At 50.4% G+C, this 8,379-nt stretch overlaps 1 pseudogene; it reads right to left on the bottom strand.

Moving 5' to 3' along the window:
- Positions 1 to 429: 429 nt before the first annotated feature.
- On the bottom strand, positions 430 to 1,445 carry LOC103291975 (heterogeneous nuclear ribonucleoproteins A2/B1-like; annotated as a pseudogene).
- Between the last annotated feature and the right edge of the window lie 6,934 nt (positions 1,446 to 8,379).

Genomic DNA, 8,379 nt, shown 5'->3' on the forward strand with positions numbered 1-8,379 from the left:
AAACGTTATGTCTTATTACACCATGATCCTGGCTAATAGCTTTTCAAAACTTTGAGAAAAATCTTAAAAAAGGTTTCACATGTCACCTGAAACTTACAAATTTAACATTATCAAAGAAGGAATGCTTCTACACTCTTACAAAGACCACTAGAAATAAACAACAATTAAAAAGCTAAGAAACTGTCTCAAAGACATTTTTTTTTTTTTTTTTTTTACAATCCTTCCTCCACAGTAAGGTAAGGTTATTAAATAATCCAATCCATTCACAATAATGGCTCTCTGCCTCTGCTCTGGTGTCTTCTGCCATATCACTGCATACTTACGCATGACTGAGATAAGAGTTTCATTAACATAAGAGTTTCCTTAACGTTGTTATTCGATAACCTGAAGCTGTTCTGTTACCTCTGGGCTCTCATCCTCTCCTATTTACAGTGAAGCCCATGGCAAATAGGAAGAAGCTCAATATCGGCTTCTCCCTCCATAGCCCCCACTTCCTCCACTTCCTCCAGGACCATAGTTTCCTCCACCATATGGTCCCCCCATGTCCCTGCTACCACCAAAATTTCCACTCTTCATTGGACCCTAGTTAGATGGTTGCTGGTTATAATTTCCAAAATCATTGCAATTTCCACTTCCGTAATGTCCTCCAGGTCCTCCTCCATACCCATTATAGCCACCCCCAAATCCACGACCACTTCCATAGCCAGCAGATCCTCCTCTAAAGTTACTTCCTGGCCCTGGCCCAAAATTTCCACCACCACCTCGAGAGTCTCCAAAACCAAAGTTGCCTCCTCTTCCACGTCTAGAACTTTGAACTTCCTACATTTCTTGTCTAGACAAAGCCTTTCTTACTTCCGCATTGTGACCATTGACGGTGTGGTATTTCTGCAACACAATCTTATTCACAGGATCATGGTCATCAGAAGTAACAAATCCAAAGCCTCTCTTCTTTCCAGACTTCCCATCAGTAATTATCTCAATGGTATCCATTTTTCCATATTCTTCAAAGTAATCTCTAAGATGATGTTCCTCAGTATCTTCTTTAATCCCACCAACAAACAGCTTCTTCACAGTTACACGAGCCCCTGGCTTTCCAGATTCCTCTCTCGCAACAGCACGTTTTGGCTCAACCACTCGTCCATCAATTGAATGAGGCCTTGCAGCCATGGCGGCATCAACCTCAGCCATGGACGAAAAAGTTACAAAACCAAATCCTCTTGATCTTTTGCTTGCAGGATCTCTCCTTTACCACACAGTCTGTAAGTTTCCCGCATTGCTCATAGTAGTTCCTCAAACTTTCTTCTGTGGTTTCAAAGCTCAAGCCACCAATAAAGAGTTTACGGAACTGTTCCTTTTCTCTCTTCTTCCTCTCCAAAGGAGCAGTTTCTAAAGTTTTCTCCATCGCGGACTCAGTCGCTTCAGCCTGATTTCCTGCAGCCGAGCCAGATGAGAGAGATCTCCGGACTCGTCCTGGCGCTGTAGTAAGAACTGCCGCCGCTGGAGCAACAACAAGGCTAGAGGCACGTCCGCACGCTTAGCCGCTTAGCCGGCGCCGCTGCTAATCTTATTTGAACCTTTCAAGAACTCTGTGCTAGGTATGATTATTCCCACTCACAGCTGAAGAAGCCGAGGCCCAGATCGGCTCACCTGCTCAAGGTCACACAGCCAGAGTTTAACCTAGGCAGTCTGACCTCAGAGTCTATTTTTAAAAAATATATATATTTTTTATTGATTTTTTACAGAGAGGAAGGGAGAGGGATAGAGAGCTAGAAACATTGATGAGAGAGAAACATCAATCAGCTGCCTCCTGCACACCTCCTACTGGGGATGTGCCCGCAACCAAGGTACATGCCCTTGACCGGAATCGAACCCGGGACCTTTCAGTCCGCAGGCCGACGCTCTACCCACTGAGCCAAACCAGTTAGAGCTGACCTCAGAGTCTATTACCACAGCTTTTTTGGTTGAGACTGCTGGGAGAAGGCCTGAGTCCATCCTCCACATGCTCATACCAATCCTAACCCCCCCGCCCCACCACCACCACCACACACACACACACCCACCCACACACACACACACACAGAAAACTGGAGGAGCTGGCAGCCAGGGTAGAGTGTTTGCCCTCTGCTCATCCTGCCCTGGACACCCACCCAGAGGCAGAGGGAGAGTCCGGAGTCCCTGGGTTTCCATGACACGGCACTTCGGGGTGGTAAACATTAAACCCACTGGTCTTCCTTTCTTTGAGTGCACGGAGACCTCTGGAACCACCTAAGAGGAGGCTGGAAAGGGGACGGGACCATCCTGGAGGTGCGGCAATGGCCACTCGCACCTTCCAGAAGTGCTTGCTGGGCACTTGGTGCATGAGCAGCTGCGCATCCGCCTGCTCCCACATGGAGACTGTTAGGGGCCTGGGCCACGAGTCTCATCCTGGCTGCCTGCTCTTGACTTCATCTCCAAGCCTCTGGTTCGCAATCTGGAGAATGCGGATCATGATAACCCCTACCCAGAGGAGAAAACGAGATAATGTATTCAGAGGACTTACAAATCCGGACAGGATTGGGAAAAATGTTTATATATTGAGAAAAGCAGGGGTCCCCAGTATGTGTCCTACGATTCCATTCTTTCATTTTTTTTTTTTTTTCGGTTCCATTCTTTTAGAGTTTTTGTATGGTTTTGAAATCTGCAAAGATAAATACCAAGGTGTTCAATGGTATATCTCTATGTAATGAGACTACAGGGCATTTTAAATTACTCTTTCTTTTTGCATTTAAACTTTCTAGCACGAACACAGATGATTTAGATATTTAAAAACATTGTACTTTACACACATAAAGTATTTTTATTGTTGTTTACCTCAAAATGCTTAGGCAAGCATAAAGCTTATAAGTGCAAGAGTGTGGGTACTTGCCCTCTGGGCTGGGGACGCGGTGAGTTGCCGCCCTTTTGGAGTAGACTGAGTTGTTTCCCAGCCTGTCTCCCCTGGTGGCCTGGATTGCCTTAAGCCAATCATTGTGGTGACTGGATCAGGGAGTCCATGAGGGAGGTTTGGTCTATGACACTCCCTTCCAATACTTGTGTTTGTTTGAGGAAGCGGATTTCCATGTGTTTGACATATTGTAGGTGACTTCCATATGCCACCTGGGAACCCCCACCTGGGTGAGATTGGGGCCAAGAGAGAGGAAGAGGCCAATTAACAATATCGCTCCACTCCTGCTATGGCTTTGACATGCCAAGGTCAAGGCCATCTATTACACTGATGAGCCCCAAGGCCAGTTGTGAGGAGATAGATATCCCCAAGTCATGTTCTGAACACAAAGATGTGGCAAGGTCTCCATGTACTTGACTGGAAGCAAATAGTAGTAAATTAGACACCTCCTAAGCCTTTAAGAATATTGCTAAAGTAATCCCCAATCTGGCCAATATCAGCCCGCCGGTGCACAAGCCTTAAAGCTCCTCAGGTCCCTGAATTTGTATCTAACAGGAAGTGGGATGCTAAAGTGGTACAGCCCCCAGGGGGAGCATCTCCAAGACCCCTCTCAGATGTGTCCGTCAAAGACAGGAAGATGGATGGACAGGCTGATGCACAGGCAGGGGGTGGAGGAATCTTCAGGAAGACTTTATCAGAGATGATGCAAGTCCTCTGTGTATGTGGGGGGGGGGGTGCGGGGGATGGGAGGGCTGGAGGAGATCTTCTCTCTGCCACCCTGGGTACAGCTGAGCTCTTTTCCTACGTATCATGGGTGGCTTCTTTCCTGCCTCCATTCTGGAAATGCCATCTGACTGCTAAGGCCGGACCTGCCTGAATCTGCTCTGGCCTCTGGAATCCAGCCCCCAGTAGAGGGCCTTGACTCTTCCACTTGGCCTGCAGCCTTCTCCAGGGCTAAGAATAGGAAGCAACATGCTCCCTCTTGGAGCTTGGAGCCTGCTCACGAGTCCCTTTAGAAATAAAGGACAAAATGGGGACATTGTTCCCTAGACAATGGGGTTTGCTCACATGGCAGCTCCCCAGGCCTTTGTGAGGAGGGCTCCCTTTAATGGCAGCTGGGCTGGGGGATACCCTCTGGGCCAGGGGCTGGCCAGTTCTTAGGGCCCTGAGCACAGGGCTGACTGCGGGGCCGAGCCTGGGACAGGTCGGAGCGGCAGGTGTTACAACACACTAAGGGCCAGTCTATCTAAGGGAGAGGACTGAGAGAGAGACATGAGGGCTGCAGCAAGGGCTAGGCTCAAGATGGGATAAAGACAGGGCCTGGGACAGGATTAAGGAGTAAGCCCAGAACTGGGGCTGAGCCAGGGCTGAGATGAGGCTTAGGGTTTGAGCTGCTCCTGGGAGGGCATGGGTGCCCTGCTCAGAAGCCCAGGCATCCACACGGGAAGCCTGGGCCCTTCCCTGACTCTCTGGGTGGTCTCAGGCGGCTCTCTCACCCTGGATCTTCACTCCTATCTCATCTCACCTGAATACCCTGCTTAATGCCACAACCTGCCCCCTCGGCACTTCTGTTCCCCTTATATCTGCTCTAGCTCTTTATCCATTCCCTTATTACCTTCTAACGTAGCATATAATTTACGTATTTAGAATGTTTATTGTTTGTTATCTGTCTGCCCTAACAAGCAGGTCAGCTCCATGAGGACAGAAACCTTTGGTTTGTTCATTTGTGTCCCCAGTTCTTCTTCTTCTTTTTATATTTTATTGATTTTTTTTTTTAATATATTTTATTGATTTTTTACAGAGAGGAAGGGAGAGGGAGAGGGACAGAGTTAGAAACATCGATGAGAGAGAAACATCGATCAGCCGCCTCCTGCACACCCCCCACTGGGGATGTGCCCGCAACCAATGTACATGCCCTTGACCGGAATCGAACCTGGGACCCTTGAGTCCGCAGGCTGATGCTCTATCCACTGAGCCAAACCGGTTTCGGCTGTGTCCCCAGTTCTTAAAGCCGTGCTTGGCACAGAGCAGGCACGCAACAGAGAGTGCTGAATGAAGAAAGTTGTTAAGCCTCTCTGAGCTGAGAGCACCCTCACTTGGGAAGTGAGGATGACATCAGTGTTGCTGCTTCCATGTTGCAGAGAGAGAGGAGTGAGTGCAATCTCACCTGTAAAGAGCTTTGTACCAGGCAGGCAGACACCCCTGTAATGACAGCTGGTGTATGCCTCGGTCTCCTCACCTGTAAAGTGGGAATAGAAGGCCCTAGTCTGTAGGGCTGTTGTGAGGATTAGATGGGTTAATACATACAAAGCACTTAGACCAAGGCCTCACATGAAGTCAGTGTTCAGTACGCTGGGCAGTGTCATTATAATTGAACTAGAGGCCCGGTGCACGAAGATTCGTGCAAGAATAGACCTTCCTTCCCCTGGCTGTGGGCAACGGTTTCCCTCCGGCACCCAGGACCTGGGCTGCTTTGCTCCAGCGGCTGCCATCACCCACCAGGGGTGTGCTCCGAGCTGCGTGCCGCGTGGCCACTCGGAGCACGCCCCCACCCCTGGTGTGTGTGTGTCTCTGGGGTAGGGGTGTCCGCTGGGGTGGGGGAGACACACAGTCCCCTCCCGCCCATCTGTGCGCACAGCTTCTCCTGAGCGGCTGTGATGCAGCCTCCTCGAGCCAGTCGTGATGCCCAGCTAATTTGCATATTGCATATTACATATCTATCTATATAAAAGCCTAAGTGACCATTAAAACAGGAATGACCGACAACCAGTCAACCGGTCACTATGACACGCACTGACCACCAGGGGGAAGACACTCAATGCAGGAGCTGTCCCCTGGTGGGGTGGTCAGGGCGCTCCCACAGCAGGAGTGCTGCTCAGCCAAAAGCCAGGCTCATGGCTGGCGGGCACAGCTGCATTGGCGGGAGCCTCTCCCGCCTCTGCAGTAGTTGTACCTAGCGGTGGTGGCAGGCACAGCGAGGCCGGGATGAGCAGCAGCGGGGCTGTGCCCAGCCTGGCTGAGGCTCCTCCCGGGCTGCCTGCTGCTTCAGCACTGCTACATCCCTCCGGGGGGATGTAGGTGTGCCGGGTTTCTGACATGCTCGGCACTCTGACATCCTCATGTGGGATCCTGGATTGCGAGAGGGCGCAGACCAGGCTGAGGGACCCCATCCGTGCACGAATCCGTGCACTGGGCCTCTAGTATACACACACACACACACACACACACACACACATACATACATACATACATATATATGTATGATATTGCCTCAGTTTTCTTAGTCCCTTCCTTTGCATCATTGAGTTGAAGGAGGAGATGGAGATGGCTCAGAGTCAAAAGCTGAATCTTTGATTATGCCTGGGCTTGAGAGTAAATGATCCTTCTAATCCAAGGGTCAAAACAGACAAAGGGATTCCACACCCCCTTTTTTTTTTTTAAATCCTCACTAGAGGACATGCTGAGAGAGAGAGAGAGAAAGAGAGAGAAATAACATTAACGTGAGAGAGAAATATTGTATGTGCCCTGCCCTGACCAGGAATTGAACCCGACACCCAGGTATGTGCCCTGACTGGGGATTGAACCTACAACCCAGGTATGTGCCTTGACCAGAAACAAACTGGTAACCTTTTGGTGCACAGCATGACACTTAACCAACTAAACCGCTCTGGCTGGGTGACCTCTCCTTTTTTTAAATATCCACCTAGATTTTAGGGAGTCTCCCCCCCGCCCGCCCCCGTCGTCCGCCCCGCCACCCCACCCCCCCTCGTCACGAGAGCTGACTCCTTGCTGCTCCTTGTACACAGGCCTTAGAGTTTTCTTCTTCTCTCCGTCTTTCCTCCTTTATCCCTCACCACTGAGGGCCTGACCTCCTATGCTTACCATTTCAGCATTTCTCATTGTAGAAGTCTCCCCATGGGCCAGTGGAAATGAGAACTAAAAATCTGGGGCTCCCGGCCTTCTCCCCTCTAACTTAGCTTCTAATTCCTGGTGAACTTCAGGCCTCGATCAAGGCAGGGGGCACTTCATAATTGAATGGAATAAATGAATGAGTAGGAAAAGCCCAGCTCTGACCCTGACCTTAAGGTAACAAATGTCTCTGGCCTTCAGTTTCTTCATAGCTGATGGGGATTATAGATGCCTGTCCTGTCCACCTTACAAATCTGTTGTGAGAACCAAATGAGATCATCAGCTCTTTGAGCAAAGGGAGCAGTCCAATTTGCTCATTTTTTAAAATAAGGCACCGGATCCCCAGAGACAAGGTATGTGCAGTATAGACACAGACAAACCTAATGTAATGAACTGCCTTCTACCAGCCACGTGGTCCCGAAATCTGGAGTCTGGGCTGGATTTAGAGATTGTCCAGTTCAACCAGCCAGAGGGACTCTGAGCCTAGACAGGGACAGTGACTTCCTCAGCTCAGCCAAGAAGCTAGAGCACAGCTGGAAGTTGGGGCTCCTACTTTCCAGTTGAGGCCTCTTCTGGCTGGGCTGACATAATCAGGAGGGCTGGCACCCTGGGGGCAGAGCCCAGCAGCAGGGGAGGAGGAGTGAGGGAGGAAAGTGGCAGGCCAGGCAGCAGACCCTCTTGCTGATAACCAACCAGGTGGAAGAGTACCCTAGGGGAAATCACCCTGACACAGGGAACCCAATACTGGCCAAGTGGCACAATCAGAAGTGCCCATCCCTCGGAGTTTTGGGGAGATCAGAAGTCGGGGGCAGGTGCTAGGGGCCCGTGATAGGTGGGATGGGGTCCCCCCAACTCCCTGTAGGCTCAGCCTCTCAGCCTGGGGATTTGCCCCTGACTCACTGATGATGACATCATCTCAAGCCTCTTAGTAGCCCTAAATCCTTCCTTGGAGTTGTGAGCAGTTATAGAGCCCCTCCCAGATTTGGAACTGTGGATGCTTTCACCCACAATTTCTTATGCAAACATTATTCATTTACCACCTCCATGGTTTTTGCCATAATAACCTAACCCATTAAATCTATATTATAAAAGGCCTGTGGCTGTAACGCCGTAATGCCATAACAACCAAACGACCTGTCACCTGGAGGTGCATTGATGGGTCTCACAGTGCAGAGGGTCTATGGTCCTGCAGCGCGGCGGGTCTGGTGTCTGGTATATATATAAAAGCCTAAGTGACCAGCCGGCCAGTAGCTATGACGCGCAATGACCACCAGGGGGCAGATATTCAATGCAGGAGCTGCTGAGTGACAGCAACTTTGCAGGGTGCCCTCTCGCACTCTGGGACCCCTCGGGGAATGTCGGAGATCTGATTTCAGCCTGATCTCCACAGGCCAGGCCAAGGGACCCCTCCTGCCGGAGGGACCCCACTCACTCTGCAGACGCCTTTCGAGCCCAGGTGTGGCCAGCTGGGGAGGGACCGTGGGAGGTTGGCTCCAGGGTGTGTCTGGCCCCTCTCGCCCAGTCCCATCCCACCAGCCACCTTCTAA

This window comes from Eptesicus fuscus, chromosome 9, assembly GCF_027574615.1.
Source record: "Eptesicus fuscus isolate TK198812 chromosome 9, DD_ASM_mEF_20220401, whole genome shotgun sequence".
In the NCBI taxonomy this organism is placed as follows: Eukaryota; Metazoa; Chordata; class Mammalia; order Chiroptera; family Vespertilionidae; genus Eptesicus; species Eptesicus fuscus.